This window comes from Nyctereutes procyonoides, unplaced genomic scaffold (genome assembly GCF_905146905.1).
Source record: "Nyctereutes procyonoides isolate TBG_1078 unplaced genomic scaffold, NYPRO_anot_genome, whole genome shotgun sequence".
Taxonomy (NCBI): Eukaryota; Metazoa; Chordata; class Mammalia; order Carnivora; family Canidae; genus Nyctereutes; species Nyctereutes procyonoides.
This window is the reverse complement of record NW_026575052.1, coordinates 54,073,240-54,091,459: the sequence shown is the minus strand read 5'-3', so window position 1 is coordinate 54,091,459 and position 18,220 is coordinate 54,073,240.

Below are 18,220 nucleotides of genomic sequence, written 5' to 3'. Positions count from 1 at the left end.
AATTTGCAAACATGAAATCGCTTTAAGGAGTAAATGTAGAATGGTGCTATTAAGATCATCATCAAAATTCAATTAAATGTTCAACTGGGTTTTTCGTTCTGAAAAGAACACATACAGAAGAGAAATGCTAGCCAACTGTTAAATAATAATTAGTGGAAGCAATGTTTCCTGATTGGGCCCCGGAAGGCAGTGAAGCATTTCGAATAAATTTTATAAAAGCGAATTAAAAAAAAAAAACACAACAAAACTCTACCTAGAGTATCATTCAGCAAGTCTTGAAAATCTGGCCTCTTTCACAAATGAAAGTTCAAGCATTTTTCTGGTGTGTGCAAAAGTTTTCCCTTTTTTTTTTTTTTTTTTTTTTTGCTTCCTGTTGAAATCGCTACTTTCACCCATATATGGGCTCCAAACATACAAACCATTTTAGAGTGGCTGTTGAAATTATTCACTCTTGGCCTAGAGCTAATTTTGGTTTTCACTCCCAGCAACATCTTCCGGGAAAGTGCTAAGTGAAAAATAGGATTTTAATGCCCGTGTAAAAACCGCATGGCATTCTTCAGCAGAAACCACATGCCTGTCCTTGTGGGGTTTTGTTTGTTTGTTTTGTTTTGTTTTGGGGAACATCTCTTTATCAAAGTGCTGCCCGTGGCTTTGGAAGCACATTTTTCCAGCGTGAGTGTGTGTGTGTGTGTGTGTGTGTGTGTGTCCTGGAGAACTTTGAACGCACTTGCTGATTTCAAAGCAGGGCAATATGTTTTTGATGACATCAGCTTCCACTCCCCGGTACCGGGAACTCACTGTCCTCTGAACCGAAAGTTAAGGGTTGGGTGCCAGAGGGTGTCTCACCTGTGAGCGCCCTTGCCGTGAGCCCCGTCGGCTGTGCGCGGGGAGCCGACCGGTCCTGACGGCAATGGGTGATGCCAACCTCCCCGGTGGCTGCGTGCCTCAGCCTCACCCCTACCTCCGGATTACAGAAAGTTCCCGCCTGCCTCGTCCCCACAAGGCTGCCCGGTCACCTGGGAGTCAGAGCAACGCAGAATGCTCCATACCAAGTGCTCTGACCCTCGTGAGCCTGGAGCGAATCTTGCCGTTCGGATGTGTGGTGTCACACTGTGTGAAACACCCACACCCAGAATGCCGTTATTATAAAACCACATGCTGGTGTTCTTAGGGACGCATGTATGGACAGACTGCTGGGATTCCGGGAACCATCCCGTTCAGAAAACAGACAAGCGGATGAGCAATTTTCCCCAAACACACACACACACACACACACACACACACACACAAGTAACAGCTACACATAGACAATTCTAGAATGTTCTTTACAATTCCTTTCTCCAATAATTCAGATCGCTGTGTGAATCGGATTTCTTCTAACTTTACACATAAGAACAAATACTAGAACGTTCTAACATACGTGTCTTGTTCAAAAAGATATGTTTAAGACCATTCCGAATGAAAGATAACTGTGTTAAGTCCTCGCACCCTTTATTTCGTCCACGGGGGACATCTCCCCGTGTGAGATGGGAAGGGGGCCCTGGCCATGGCACAGCCTGCCCTTGCAGAGCAATAGATGGTGAAGGAAACGAAACCCAGACAGCCCACCATTGGCCCTAAAACAGCAGCAGCGTCTGTAACCACGGCTGCTCCGCCGTTGCCAGGGCCCCGAGGGGCGCAGGGGCCTTGGGGTGCAGAGCCCCAGGTCAGAGAGGCTAAGCGGTGGCGCCCGGGGCAGAGCGATCCTTCTGGAGAGCTTTCAGAGACTTTGCTCCCAGAGGCCTGAGACCCGTGCCGGCGCCGCACTCGGGCTTGTCCCCCTCCAGCGACTCTGCAAAATCGGGCTCAGGTCCTTGTGCTACAGAGGAGACTGGCTCAAGGCAGCCTGGCTGGCGAGCTCTTCCCGGGGAACCACGGACGCACGAGTGAGCGGGGGTCAGGGCTGCACTTTCCCTGGCGGCCCCCCGAGCAAGGACAGTCGTGCAGAGGGAACTGAGGTTTCAGATGGCTGAGCAAGTCACAGGACACAGGGGCCAGGCCTGGGCCAGGCAGGATGATCAGTCTAACCGGGGACGGCTGGAAAGAAGGTGGGAGAAGGAAGGGACCCCTCAGCAAAGGGGGAGCGGGGCAGCTCGGGGGAGACAAGAAGTGTGTGGTTGGCTCCTCACGGGGTGTAGGTCATGGGGCCTCAGCTCCAGAAGCTTCCGACTTCGGTGGGGGACCCAGGCCGCGGGGCTTGGGGACCACAGCATGGGAATGAGAGCAGGATGTAGGGCTGCACCTGGCCCTCTGCTGGGGAGGATCGACATCCCGAGGACACTGCCCACCACCAGGACAGGGCCTGATGACACCGCGGACAGCCACTGGCAGCTTTAATTCGGGCAGAAGCAGGAGGGGACCAGCCCCAATCGAGGTGCAGCCCACAGGCTCTCGAGAAGCAGACACAATTCAGGGGTCGACTTAGGGTTTTTAAGGTTCTCCACGGGACCCAGGGATGCAAATGACTTCTGAACGCTAGGGATGGACCGGGCCGCTCCATCAGCTCACGCTCTGAGCATCCCTGGACTGTGTCCCAAGCCCATGGCCGGTTCCATAGATTTGAGCCCAGCTCCCGAGGACGATGCAGCCCCCGGCCCCTGCCTCCCGGGATCTTTAGGCTTCGGCAGAGGAGGATGCACTTGTTCTGGGCCCTTGCGAGGCCGGCGGCAAGGGCCTAATGGCGCTCAGTGACGGGCCCAGGCCGCAGGGCCGTAACGATGGGGAGCCCTGGCCCCGGGGGTGGGCACCCCAGCCGCACAGGTGGCAGGGACCCAGGTGCCCAGAGCGGGCCACCTTGGGCCAGCGGGGTCCAGCCCCTTTTGCTCATTCTCTAGAACTGAGGGCAAATACTGACTTAGCGATTATGGGAAGGCCTTCCACCACGTGACACTCGTGGGGAGTTCTACTGAACGGACCTGAGCTATTAATTATTATAACGCAGCGATGCCTCCAGAGCAAGGCTCTGGGTGAGTCTTGAACACACGCTGCAGAGAGCACCACGTAATCCTCCACAGGCATTTTGAAAGAGAGATGGTTGGTACCCAGGTGCCGCCGCCAAGGCAACAGGATCTCAACGGCGGGTGGGAGGGGGGTGGGAGCCCTGACTGGCTCACCCTCTGCCCCTCCCCGAAGACCTGGCTGCATTCTCAGTCCTGGGGCAGCATCTCACCCGGTGAGTCAGCCAGGGGCCTACCTGCCGGGACCTGCCGGCAAAGCCTGCAGGGGCCTCGGGATGGGTCTCCGTCCGCTGCGAGTCTGACCCAACGCACGTCAACGTCCCAAACGGCCTGGGACTTTAGAGTGGTTGGACTAGACACTCAAACTCTCTTCTTCCTCTGCCCCCCACCCAGGCCGCCCCCTTCCAGGCTGTCCTCGGGGCCCCGGGCCAGTGTGTTCCAGCCCATCCGGCCAGCAGCAGGCTGGGGCTCCTCAGCTGCTGAGTTGCAGTGATTTGCAAAACTGCTGGCACCAGGGTCATGGCCGACTTGTCCTGAAGGCGGTGCGGCGGCTGTGAGTCACACAGGTGAATCATTTGAAAGGTGACCCCATGACTCCCCACGGGCGGAGGGGAGGGGGTCAGTTTCTAAATTTAGGGAGCAGCGGGCATGGAGGGCCAACGCAATTTCATGATTCTGGGCAAAGAGCCTCAGACTCTGTCGCTGGAAGCAGCCTGGGGACGTGATGCTGCGCAACACCAACATTTCACAAATGGAGAAGCGGAAGTCCCAGCTCCGGTGGTCCCTTGGCAGCACAGCCAGGCAACCGCTGGGTCTTCTGGGTTGGCCTGTGTCGCAGCTGGGGGCACACGGCCCAATGGAGGGGACGCCAGGGCTCGTGGGCTAGGACCTGGAGGACAGGAGTCTGGGGCCCCTTTGCTGGGCAGGGGGGTAGGGGGGTGGCAGCCGCATTTCCCGCTGCCAGGTGAGCCCACCCCGTCCCACTAGGGAAGCTGCAGGGATAGCAAAAAGAATACACACGGCAACGGCAGCAGCCAGAGCCGCTCCCCGAAAGTCTCTTTTTTGGTATTAGAATGATGAGTGTGTTTTCCCAAAGAACTTTCTGGCAACGTGTCCGCATAAAGCCACACATGCAGTAACAAAGTGTGCCGGTTAGCATTTAGCTGATGACATTCTTGTTATTGAAACAGGAAGTGAGTCAGCCACGGCCGATCATATATTTTATTCCGTTGTGTTGGCTCACTCGAAAAAAAAAAAAAAGCTATCTCAAGGCAACAGCGTTTGTTGTCTAAATAATACATTTTCTTTGGATGAACATGTGACACGGAGGGCAATACTTTGAAATTTTAATTAACGGTTTCTAGGAAATTAGGACACATTTCCTCGGTCAAGATCTCGTCGCTGAAATGCCACGGAATGGGTTTCACAGGTATTTCATAGAATCAGACAAGGATTTTTTTGTTTGTTTTTAATGAAAGAAAAGATGAGTTTAAAACTTCCAGGGGCATGGATTCCAGTATTTGGTATGCTTTGTTAAACTTTCTACAAACTGAAGGATAGTAGTGTGGCTGCTATTGACTGGAAGCTTGCCTTCAGTCAGGGGAAGATTTTAAGACATTTGAAGGAACTGAGTCTCTAGATATTACTAATTTCCGAATGTTTATTCCTTACATCCAAGCAGGGCTGGGATAAAGCCTGTCTCTGTCCCATTCAATCTCTGCAACTCTAGAGTGTAAACTGGCAATATAAAAATATATATTTCGGGACAAATGCTTAAAACATTTAAATACATTTCCATAGACACAACCAAAGCTGTTTGCCCACTGAATCCCGGGAATGCGTTTATAGCACATGGGCTACGCGAACATGAGGCCCCTACTACTGAAACGTGCTTAAAATAAATAAAAAAGGATTTTTAAAATTCTATTCTTAGGTGCTCACAAATTCCCCCACCCAGCCTTCCAATGATTCAAATAGAAAGGCTTTTCTGGCTACGGAGTCAGAGGTGAGGCATTCTTGTCACACTGCTGGCTTTCCAGAAAAATCTCTGCCCGACACATGGCTTGGTATTAAGGAACATGTCCCACGGTGGGATGCTGTGGGCAGACCCTGGGAGGAGGGCCCCGGGGAGGTTGCAGGTGGGCTCTTCAAGCCCAGGTGCGGAGCCAGAACCACTGCACGGTCCCCGAGCCTCCCTCCCTCACCCCCAGCCCCCAACCCCACCCCCGTGTCCCCCTGTGGGACCATCCGGACTGCACGCACCGACGCTCAGAGGCCACAGGCCTTTTTTTTTTCACTTTTGTTCTGCATTCCCCCTCCTTCAGTCTCAGAATGACCGGTTTCTATCTGTAACACTTGGTTTTGTATTTTTAAATAGTGAACCAAGAAACCTACTGTCGTCTCTGCGGACGTGAGGATGGCCCCAGCACGTTGTCACTTCGCCTTGGCTGGAGGGGAGGGATGTGCTCACAGAAAGTTCCTGCAGAAATGTTGGTCTCCATCAGCTCCATGTGGCCTGTGACCTGCTATTTCCACATGCTACATAGATCTAATTTAGGTATTTGAAAAAGAAGAAGAAAAGAAGAAGAAGAAGAAGAAGAAGAAGAAGAAGAAGAAGAAGAAGAAGAAGAAGAAAGAAAGAAAGAAAGAAAGAAAGAAAGAAAGAAAGAAAGAAAGAAAGAAGAAAGAAAAAAGGAAAAAGAAAAAAAAAAGCTACCTACCCCAGACATTATCCTGGATTGGCAGTTTCAAAAACGCATGCGGCTTCAAGCCTTCATTGCGGATCTGAAGCAAAATTATTTCTGTAAATGTGTGAAACATTGACTTTCCTAAAACATGACTTGTGATGTATACGAGTTACAGCCAATTCAGGAAAACCACAGTGCCTGACATTTCCTCTCCATTCTTTTCCTCGAGACATGCCGCGTCCTTGATAATTTTAGCTTTCTAAAATGACAGATTCCGTCAATTTGCTCCTCGGAGGAGCACGTTTCCTTGTGCTGTGTCATGTAATATTTTACCTGGAAGCCTTGAGGAAGCCTCTGCAAGGGCCGCTGGGCCCGGGAGGGCCACTGGGTCTGCCACCTCTCCACCACCTTGCGGCTCCATGCTCACTTCGCAGACAGGCAGCCACGCTCTCACATTTCCACACTACCCTGACAACGTGTTATTTTAAAGCCCCGCTTTTTGTCGCCAGCCAGTTCCAGGATTTAACTCCTAATGAGATGTTGCATTTCAACAAGGTAACCTTTGAAAGTAGAGCTAGAAATAGCTCATCCTTCAGAGGCTTTGCTCTCAGCCGCACTCTCGGAGGGCGGGTGATTCTCGCCAAATATTTGCCACCGACTCCGTCCCTAAAATCAATCCGTAGAAAATACTCTTGAAATGTGGCGTGTGTTTTATGGGTCTGTTCATTGCGACGATACTGTACTTCATTGTAACACAGGCCTGACTCTGACAGCCCGGGAATGCCCTGGCTACGGGACAGCCCCGAGACCCTCCCTCCTATGGGGGGGAGGGGGGTGCTGTGAGTTGTCTGTGTGTGTCTGCATGTACTTGTGTGTCTATCTGGGTGTGTGAGTGTGTGTGTATGGATTGTGCATCCCTGTGCAAGTATGTCTGTGAACCTGCCTGTGTGAGTGTGTGTGTGTGAATGTGTCCATGGCGCCGTTCCAACCAAGACTGTTTCTAGGAGAAATAAAATCCAAGCAATTGGGTGCCTGGATGGCTCAGCTGGTTAAGCGTCCCAGCTGGTTAAGCGTCCCTCGGGTCACCATCTCAGGGCCGTGAGACTGGGGTCTGCGTTGGGCTCCATGCTCAGAGGGGAATCTGCTTGAGATCTTCTCTCTCTCCATCTGTCCCTGTTGTCTCTCTCTCAAATAAATAAATAAATAATCTTAAAAAAAAAGCAATGAGAGAAATCAAGGAAGACAGTGCATTTGCACCATGGTCACGAGGACCAGTGCACGTGGGTGCCTCAGCTAGGTAAGCATCTGCCTTGGGCTCAGGTCATGATTTCAGGGTGCTGGGATCGAGTCCCGAGTCAGGCTCCCTGCTCAGCGGGTCTGCTTCTCCTTCTCCTTCTGCCCCTCCCCTGCTCGTTCTTTCTCTCTCTCGCTCACTCATTCTCTCAAATTAATTAATAATTAATTAATTAATTTAAAAAAAGAAAAGCAATTCATAGGTAAAGAAGTACCTAACACGATAGGAAACCCTTATATATCTTTTTAAAATCCTAGCAGAAGAGGAACAATTGTCACTTGGTTACTCTTTCTGCACACACCTGCCTTGCTCTTATCAACTCTCCCAGCACAGACGCACCTCCCGCGAGAACCATCCCAACACAGCATTCACTGATGACCCCCGCCCGTCACTTCCCATCCCATCCCCTTCAAGGCATCTGTCATCACCTGACTTATTATTTGTTTACGTGTTGCCCCTCCCACAGGACAGGAGCTGGCGGGGGCGGGACACCCTTGTATCCCCAAGGCACAGAACGATGCCCAAGCAAGAGCAAATGCTCAGAGACAAAATAGGATCTCCTCTGAGCGCCTGGGATGTTTTCGTGTACCTGCAACAGAAAGGTGTCAGCATAGACGATAAAGATTTGTGATGCACCTGGAAATGTGAACATTGCTCGGAAACGAGAAAGTTGCAAGGTACTGGGCTGAGTTGGAGATGCCACCTTTATTAGGGAGACTTCTCTTTTCAGAGAAAAGTGTCACAAAATTCGGCACACATACGGATTGGCCAAGATCTCAGTGTGGTTCCTTTGGTTAGGGGAGGCTCATTTTGGGTTTCTTCTGAAATACCAAACAAATGTGGTTAAAGTTTCTCTGTTTCTTTTCATTCTCTCTTGGCGTCCTTTCTCTCCCCTCCCCCCTGCTCATGTTTTCCCCTCTCTCTCCCTCTCTCTCTCTCTCTCTCGTTCTGTTACATCTTAGGCTTATCAAGCTCTATAAAACCCAATACATGAAAATGGAAAGAAAACAGATGTCTATCATTGGCGGAATAAGAAAAAACATAACCATGATCATTACTGTGGGTTGTTAAACTTATTATTATTTTTTTTAGATGAAATTCGCTCCCTTTGGTGTAAGCTGACAGTCCGGGCCCATCATTTTGCCCCCGTTCTCTCTAGACCCCATTACAACCACAAATCTCTAACAGGGATGAAGTAGGCAGGTAACTGGGAGATCTCAATATGGGTCTATAAGTCAATTCGGCAATGCTGGGTGGAGCCAGGTTTCAGGTGGAGACGCCTACAGCCCAGAATACCCTGGAAGTGGGTTTCAGAAGAGACGGGTGTCAGTCCACCCGACTGAACCATGGAGATGACTATCCCAGGCCACACGGATGGGTGTCGGGGTGAGAAATGGGTGGAGGGCAGGAGGAACGACTGAAGTCCTATCTGGAGGGGAGCACACCAGCCAAAACCTCAGTCTCTGTTCCCCTCTACCACCCATCCCCTTAGAGCTCAAGCATTTATATTCCAGCAAAACATCAGGCCCCTTCCTCCCCGAAGACACCAGAGAAAATGTTTCAGACAACTCCTGGCATTGGGTAAACACCAATGTTCTGGAAAGAATTGCTCCCAGAAGAGACCTCTAGCGATGCGAAATGCTAGAAGACCAGAGGTATACTCAGGTATCCCCAACCATGTGAGAAGAACCAAGAAGTTACTGGAGAACGTGCTCCAGAAAAAACAAGGAATAGACATGAAAAACAAGAGAAAATGGAATCCCCAAGAGGGGTGAATCCAGGAACAGCCAAGTGCACCATGATGGGCCATTTGAAAACTAGAGGGTCACCCCGTCCAACAGTTCATTATATTTTTTCTTCCCTCAATTTCTTCAGCAAACAATAGAATATAATTTTTGAAGATATTTCTGAGCTAGCCCGTAATTTATCCCTTGGAGGTACATTTATACAGGACCACCGCTCAGATAGTTCCTAAGTAGAAAGCAATTTTGGACCTAAAATAAAATAAACTATGACTTCTTCAGGAGACAAAGACTCATCCTTTGTCTTAATTTCTAGATGAGCAAAAAGAGGGGGGGGAGGGGAAGTGAAGTAAAATTAAAGAACCAATCTTATCTTCATTTACTAAAATTAGAAAATACTTTGAAGTGACCTCACTAGCCTACAGATACGTCCCGTCTCCGTACCAATGCACACAGCCACTCAGAGACTCGTTCGTTCAAAAAGTATTTATTGAGTGGCTGCTACATCAGCTAAGAGCTAGTTATGAAAAAGGAATGAGCCTGCTCTTTGTTATCAGCCTGTTAGAGGAGACAAAGGCATAAACCACCAACTGAAGCCATGAGTTTCTGCAGCGCTAAAAGACGGTGTAGACACCCTGCTGGCCTGCGCGGGGTTATTTATTTGCGCAGTACGTACTTGCAGGTGCTCCATACCTGAAGACCATCTCTATTTTTAAGCTGCTTGTGAAACCTGATTTCCTAGGGAAAGTCTTAGTGATTGCTGAGTTTTTAGCAGGCCCGCTTGTAGGTCCTTCTGATTTAGAACACAGTAGATGAAAATAAGATTAAAGGTGTTCGCCGGCAAACATAATCCCACTTTATTTAATTTACAACAGCAGAGTTTTAATCTTACTTGTAGTCGCTAGTCTGCAATTCTTTTATTCAACTATAAGTTTTTTTATTTTGAAGTTCTCTCTTGCTCTCTTTCTCTTTTTCATCTTTAGCAATTTAATGCTCAATGACAGGCCTTGGATTTATACCAAATGCGTCAATCATTAATTTCTGGCAACCTTCCCTTTTCTTCTTATCCTCTTCTAAACCCTAGCTCTGAATCTCAATGTTTAGAGGCCTCCTCTCAGAGTGAGGAGGCAACATGACTGCCTCTAGAAAATTCTCTTAAGGCGAGAGAGAGCCTGCTGACAACTGCAGAGGCAAGAAGGACGGCAACACTCATCATTACTTCTGGGATGCCGACAGTCTCCTAGGGAAAAGAAGCCTTCCTGAGTAGCTGTCACGCAAGACGACAGCACACCTCTGCACAGGTAAACTCGGGAAACCTGCCTCCTGAGCACCTAACTACTCGCGGAGGTAACTGAGTTGCATTTCTGACCTGAGCCATAAGCCCCATCTGCCGTGGCAGTGAGATCCACACAGGGGAGCTCGGGCCCCTCACGAGCAGCTCGCAGACCTGGGGAGGAATGACACAGTCGCGGCCCCGGGGCCATTGGTACAGAGGCACCAGAAGATGCGAAGAGGTGCCCGGCATGTTGATAGGGTTCTGGGGACGGCTCTAGGGGGTGCATTTGTGCGGAGATACAGGGCACAGTTAGAGAACTCTCAGGTACCAAATGATGGGGTGCACGTTGGCCGATCAAATCAGCAGGAATTTGGACGAGGCAGTGGCCACGGTTGTGTGACAGCCCCGTGCTTGGGCAGCCAGGTCGTCGGGAGCGAGACGCTCCTAAAGGCTGATGAGTAGACCCCAGAGCTCACAGCCCCAGCCTCACCTCCTTGCTACCAAAGCCCGGTGATGTTCCTCCGAAGCAAATCTGCAGCATTTCCCGTGGGTTCCCACGGCTACAGTCACATGGCGTGGTGGCTGTGCCTTTGGGCTCGGCTCACACGGCCTCCGCCCAAACTCCAGTCGCGCTCCTCCATCCCAACGCTGCAGGGCTTGAGCTGCGAGCCCACAGACATCACCCTCTGCTCCACTTGCTCCAGCCTGGGTCGGCCACCCTCCGCCGGGTGACCTTGGACAAGCAAGCTGTGTCTCCTCACCTTAGCTTTCAGATCTATGAGCCAGGAACACAAGAACACTTGTCTCAGCGGAGTGTACAGCCAAGCTCTGAGGAAAGATCACGTCTCCTAGTTCCTGGCTGGATGGCTTCAAACAACTTCTAAACCTCTCATGCACAATGTACCATTGGATCAGTTCAAACAAATGCAGTCACTTATGTAACCACACACCTATATCCAGTTAGAGAGCGGGTCTATCATCCAGCAACCATCATCGCCGCCACCACCATCACTAACACTACCATTACCACCATCACCACCAATACCACCACCATCACATCACCATCATCGTCACCACTGTCATCACCACCATCACCACCATCACCATCATCACTATCATTGTCAACCCCATCATCATTATCATCCTCACAAACCACCATCACCATTAACACCATCACTGTCAACACCACCATCATCACCATCATCACCAACACCATCGTCACCATCACCAGCATCCTTTGCCCATAGCCATCACTCATCACTATCACCCTCACCCATCACCAAGAGAACTCTCTCATGTCCTCTCTCAGTCAATCTCCACCCCTGCCTACCAAAGTCAAGCAAACATCAGTTTCCCTTGTCTAGAACTTGATGTATTCTGACTCTCTCAGGAGCTATTCCTGTGTGCAAGGCTTCTTTTACTCAGCCTGATGTCTCTGAGACACATTCCTGATGCTGCATGCAGCAACAAGCAATACCATGTTATACAGAAATACCACCCCTCCTGCTGATGGACACCTGGGCAGTTTCCAGGTTTTGACCATTATGGCTGACCTGCTGTGAATGATCTTGCAGAAAAATCTTTGAGAACATGTTCTTTCAGTGCTTTTAACTAAATGTCTACAAGATGGAGAGCTGACTCATAGCGTAGGAATATGTTTGGCTTTATTAAAAACGGCCAGCATCACACCCCCATCAATAGCATAGGAAAGTTCTGGTGACCCTCCCCCCACATCTCCACCAACTCATGATGTCATGGGTCCTCTTAACTTTAGCTATTCTAGTGAGTTTTTTTTTAATTTTATTTTATTTCACATTTCCCAATGACAAATAATCTTAAACATGTTTTCATGCGTTTATGAGTCATTTATGTATGTGTTCAAGTATTTTTCCTATTTTTTATGTTTTTGAAAAAAAATTATTTATTTTTTTTAATTTTTTTTTATTTATTTATTTATTTATTTATTTATTTATTTATTTATTTATGATAGTCACAGAGAGAGAGAGAGAGAGAGAGGCAGAGACACAGGCAGAGGGAGAAGCAGGCTCCATGCACCGGGAGCCTGACGTGGGATTCGATCCCGGGTCTCCAGGATCGCGCCCTGGGCCAAAGGCAGGTGCCAAACCGTTGCGCCACCCAGGGATCCCTGAAAAAAAATTATTATTGACTTGTATCTACCCTGGATACCTGTTTGATGTTAGATGTATGTGTTGAGAATATTTTCTCTCAGTCTGTGACTTTGTCTATTCATTTTCTTGGTGGTGTCTTTTGATGAAGTTTTAAATTTGGTGAAGTTTAACTTATCAATCAGGAAAAAAATATTTTTTTTTCTTTATAGTATGGCTTTCTGTATTCTATCCAAGAAGACTTTGCCTACCGTCACGTCATGATGATTTGACTCTATGTTTTCTTCTGGAAGCTTTATAGGTTAGTCCTTCATTTACTCTGTAATCCGTCTCAAAATGATTTTCCGTATAAGATGTGACGTTGGGCCGAAGTCTGCCTCGGGTGTTCCTTGCATTTGCTGAAGACTTTCTGTGCCCACCTGGATGTCTCTGGCGCTCATTTCTGACCAGGATGAAGAAAGTCATAGGAGAATGTTGCTCCCTTACATCCTAATAACAAGAAAAGTCAGATAATCTACAAAATCCTCATTTTCTTTAGCCTATTTGAGAGCAGCAGGTGGCAGACCCCCATGGAAACTGAATCTCAAAAGTGCAAAGATGCACGAGAAGCCATCCATATACCCTTGCCTTTGGCAAAGTAGGAAGAGGCAGGCTCCATGGGAGAAAACGGTGATACTGGAATAATTTGTTAACCCCTAAGTGTGGGCTGGCGTGACAGACAGTCTGGAATAAATGGGAGCCTGAGACTCACGCTCCCCTGCACGCTCTTTCCACAGACCCCCACCAGGTGCTCACAAGACAGATGGGTGGGCAGGGCAGGAGAGTGAAGACCTCCCTCTGTTCTTCCTGCTGCCCCTTTGCACCCCACGTGGGAAGGAATCATGAAACACCACCCACACCCCCAGACTCTTGTCTCAAAGGAAGCCAAAGCCTTCCAGAGCTGGGGCAGAGGCAGGAGCCAGGTCCTGCGGGCCAGGAGGTAGCATTGTCCTGGCAGGAGAGGTGTGGGACTCTCTCCTTTAACAACCTTCCTTCAACAGGTACCAGAAAGTCTGGCTGCCCTGGGGGGCAAGAGGTGGGAACATTGAGAAAACCCAGCACCCCCCCCCCAGCACAGATGCACAGAAGTTAGGTCAGAACTGAGAACGTACCCCGCTCTCCCCAGGAGCCCAGAGCGAGCTACTGTCAGGCAGGACAAGCGTCCTTTCTCAGATTAGGGATGTTCCCTTCCATTTTGAATTTCTGGGCATTTATATCTTGAACCGTCCCTTTGGGCTTCACCTCCTTGTAAAGGACATTCCTTTAGGTCAGAGCCACCACCCCCCCCCCCCCCCAGATAACCTCCTTTTTTATTAACTTCAAGTTAGCAGACGGTAAGGGAGGATCTACGCTCAGGAGGAGGGGTGGTGCAGGTCAGGGGTCCCTGGGCCACCTTAGAGCTCCTCGTGCCCAGTCCAGGGTGAGAATCTTGCTTGAGAAGGCCTGGACAGGTGGACGGTAGGCCATCTCCGGAGATGAGGGAGACCAGGGTTAAGACCCTGACACTTAGCAAATCACACAACTTTCTCTGAGCTTTAAATTTGGTTTTTCACAGCATGAAATTTGGTGTGGGCACCAAATGGAATAACATGGAAAGGGATCCGCATAGTGCCCGACACAGGGCACGTGTTTGTCGAGTGTGGATTAATTCGCCTCTCCTTTTTGCATTTCCTTCTATGAAACTTTGGTAGAGAGCAACATATTTTCCCACTGTTACCAAATATCCCGGAGTTCATTATGATATTTTCAGAAGAGGGCCATAAAACCGCAGCCTTAGGTGTGTAGGGATTCTCCCCCTTGGGTGCCCTGGAGGCCCCATGGCCAGGGTGCTGAGCACATTCCATTTGGTGATAAACCAAGCTGAGCATCTACTAAAAAAAAAAAAAAAAACCACTTTGAGAACTTTCCTTATTAGCTATTCTCAGCCCTAATAGTTATTTAAAGAGCAAATCTACACTTGAATGGCATATAGCAATTGATGTTTTGTAATAAGACCAAACCCATAATGAAACAAAAGCAGCTTCTTGCCCAACAGAGCGGTATCATTGGGGGCCTTGTTGGAAGGACCCTCGGATCAGCCTTCATAAGGCTCCTCCGAAGAGCCCTGCCTGAGTTATATACAATAGGAAGGGCCCAGAGCCCATAGCTCATCCCATACATCTTTAAGCTGAAAGCCTTAAAACGCAAACTTTATTTTAAGCCATGTTTTTCTAAAATGTGCCAAAGAGAAGTTAGTGATATAAAAGGTAAGGAATCAGCACCAGGATGCCCCAAAGGTCAGACCCCACCATGATCCCGGAGAGGGAAGAGCCTGGGACGGGACCGTCATGGAGAGGGGTCCTGAGCCTCTGAAGACAGCGGGCAGTGCGACCACCGGAAGGACAGATGGAGAGCAGAAGGAGATGGGGAGGTAGGCGCTCACCAGCTGGACTTTAGGATTTTCTCCCCACAGCTTGGACAGAGCAAGAAGGGGTGTGGGGGAAGAGAATCTGCAGGGTGGAGTGCGACAGAGAGGCTTTTCCTTTTTTTTTTAAGGTTTTATTTATTTATTCATTTTAGAGAGTGGGGGAGGGGCAGAGGGAGAGGGAGAAGGAGAGTCTCCAGCAGACTCCCCTCTGAGCATGGAGCCCAATGTGGGGCTTGACCCCACAACTCTCAAGATCGAGACCTGAGCCGAAATCAAGAGTCAGATGCTTAACCAATGGGGCCACCCAGGGGCCCCAGAGGTGCTCTTTTGGGATTATTGATTGGACCTGACAGGGACCCCATGTTGCCTCTGATTGGCTGTGACCCTCAGAGGTGACTTCATTGTACTGTCTACATTCACTCATCAATTAAAAAAAAAAAAAAAGTGTGTGTGTGGGGGGTAGGGGGCTGGGTGGGGATTTATAAAACAAATAACAGCAAACTGAAGAGATGGATGTATGTTGAATAATTGAAATACTGCCTTCAATGTACGAAATGCTTATTCGTCATAAGCAGGGGGTTTTAATGCCTCATCTTTCAATTCTACCAAACGGAGTCAACAGACATTTCCATCTCCTATTTCAAGGATGTGACCGAGGCCACTCATGTAGCAAGGATAACCAGAGCCTAAATACCATGCCGCACTCCCCCCTCTCCCAGTGCCTGGCCTTCTCTGAATCTTCTGGGCTGATCTTTTTAGAAATCAGCTGTGACTAGTATAACTCAGATCCCACGCAGACTTTCTTCTCATGGGAGGCTGACACTGTTTCTCCCCCAAGTAGCTGCTTATACCAGGAACAGAAATGCCTCTGTTTTAAGATAGCTCCCTCCCGTGTAGCTCCAGCCTCCCCCGCCCAGGGAGCTGTGCCTGTTTTGCAAATGTAGGAGTCCCAAATACCTGGCCCATCACATGGCGTGAATAACAGGAGCTGGATGGCTCCTGGGTGCAATGGCAGCTCCCAGAGCTTATGCTTTTTGAAAACCAGTCTATGTATCCTGTTTTTATGCCATTTTATTTTTTTTCCTGAGAATTACCATTTTGAGTGTATCCATATGATGCCCAATTAAGTTCACCCTCCTAAAGATAAACTTCTAAGTATATAGAATACTTCTAAGTATTTGTCAGCGCACGCAAGAGACAAGGACAAACCTATGTTCTATAGGAACGCAGATCAGGAAAATGGTTAAAATAACGACTAGTTAATGGTCCAAAAGGTACCTAGGGCACCATAACTGTGATGCCCATACCCGTTGCACAGAGCCGTTCCCTTACCTGGACTTGGGGAGGACTCCCCACCCTTCCCCTGGCCTTCCTCCGCACGCCGGGGATGCAGGCTTTGCCCCCTTGCCTCCTCTCTGGATTCCTGCTTCCTTTGGCAACGGCTGCTGATGACTGAGAAAATCCTACCCCAATAAAACCACCTTCTTGGAACTACATCCCACATATGACCAGCTGCTGGTCACCAGGTCGGCTCAACCCGTGGCTGGTTCGAGGCCAAACCATCTCTGTTCCTGGAAATAGACCGGTCGCACCTATGGAAGCCTGGACATCCTCGGTTCCTGGGGCAAAGTGAGACGCACACAGGCCACTGATAACTTGCATCGATCCATTCTGGATCATCTTCACAGTCTCTACGTCGTAGGTACAATGGGCCAATAACCTTTTCTCACTCTGGATCCCCAAACAAAGGCCCCTGGCTAGAACCTTACAGGGTCATAAACCTGGTATATTCCCGTCTGCTCTCATCCGTGAAAATCCAACATACGAAACCCTCCCAGAATTCTTTTACATGCTACGTTTTTGAAAACCTCAAAGAGATGTTCATTAAAATCTCTCTTGAGATAAAAATGAAACTACCAGTTATAATTCAGTTTTCCATTTTGAATTTTAAAATGCACATTCTTTGTGGTCTTGGCATTTTTTCTTGAAAATGAACATTATGGTATATTTTAGGACATAATTCATACCAGAAAAAAAAAAACACGTTGAATGTCAGCAGCACTCTAATTTAAATGTTTTGTACATTCAGAGGAAAAGCTTCGTTGTTAACCTCGCTGAGGGTTCTTTGAGATTGCAGCTCTGCTAGATAAACAGGCTCCTCCCAATGGGATGCGGACTCTGCATCTTCCTAGGGTGCGGGCCGCTCTGTGCTACAGGTAACAGGTACATGGACACGTTATGTTCTAGATCACTGGTTGGCAAAGCCTCCGTGGGCAACAGATTGACGTGAAGGGAGCTTGTCCACACAGTGCTGGACAGCCCCACCCCACCCCAGCTTCAGATTCTGTGGGGTCGGGGCCTAGATCCCGAAAACTGCATCTTTAACAGGTGCACAGGCGCTCGGGATGCTGTTCTAGGCCTGGGACCCTATGAGAACCAGTTACAAAACATTTCCTTGTTCAAGGCCAAAATTCTCACCGAATCCAAGTGTAAAACCTCTACTTTATCCTAAAGCACCCCAGTCAAGAGCCAGCAAATCCAGCATGAATCTTCCAGGCCTCTCTGACCCTTTCTCTGCAGGGTAGGCAGGTTTCCCAGGCATACGTTGTGTTTGTGTGCCAGAGAGAGACCCGGATGCTGTCCCAGCAGGTCAGGCCCTGCTTGGTGGGGCTTCTGCACCCTCAAAACACTGGGTCTGTACCCCAACTCCCGGGGTCACCAGCAAGGCGGGCCTGAGGGCTGAGGGGGTGGAGGGGAATACAGAGCCACCCAACCTCCCTGTCCCCCTCCAGAGGGGGTTGGGTGGATCTGGAGTTGGAGGGGAGGGATGGAGGGGATAGAGTGGAGGGGGACTGGGGGACAGAGGAGCATGGACGGGGGACAGAAGAGGATGAGGACAGAGGGGGAATGAGGTAGGAGCAGAGGACAGAGAGGGATAGAGGGGGACAAGGTGGGAGGACAGAAGAGGGTGGGGGACAGAGGAGCATGGAGGGGAATAGTGCAAGATATGAGAGGTAGAGGAGGGTGGACGGGGGACACAGACTGGTCAGAGGAGACAGAGGCAATCAGAGGACAGAGGATGGACAGGGAACGCAGAAGAGGATGGAGGTGGGGGACGGAAGAGATTGGAGGAGGGGCGCAGAGGAGGATGGGTGAGGGGGACAGAGGAGGATGGGTGAGGGGGACAGGGAGGATGGATGAGGGGGGCTGAGAGGATGGACGAGGGGAGCAGAGGAGGATGGGTGAGGGGAACAGGGGAGGATGGGCGAGGGGGGCAGGGGAGGATGGGCGAGGGGGGCAGGGAGGACGGATGAGAGGGGCAGAGGAGGACGGATGAGGGGGGCAGAGGAGGATGGGTGAGGGGAACAGGGGAGGATGGGCGAGGGGGGCAGGGGAGGATGGGTGAGGGGGGCAGGGAGGACGGATGAGGGGGCAGAGGAGGATGGGTGAGGGGAACAGGGAGGATGGGCGAGGGGGGCAGGGGAGGATGGGCGAGGGGGGCAGAGGAGGATGGGTGAGGGGGGCAGGGAGGATGGGTGGGGGGCAGGGAGGATGCACTGGGGGCGGGGAGGATGGATGAGGGGAGCTGAGGAGGATGGGCGAGGGGGGCAGGGAGGACGGATGAGGGGGGCAGAGGAGGATGGGCGAGGGGG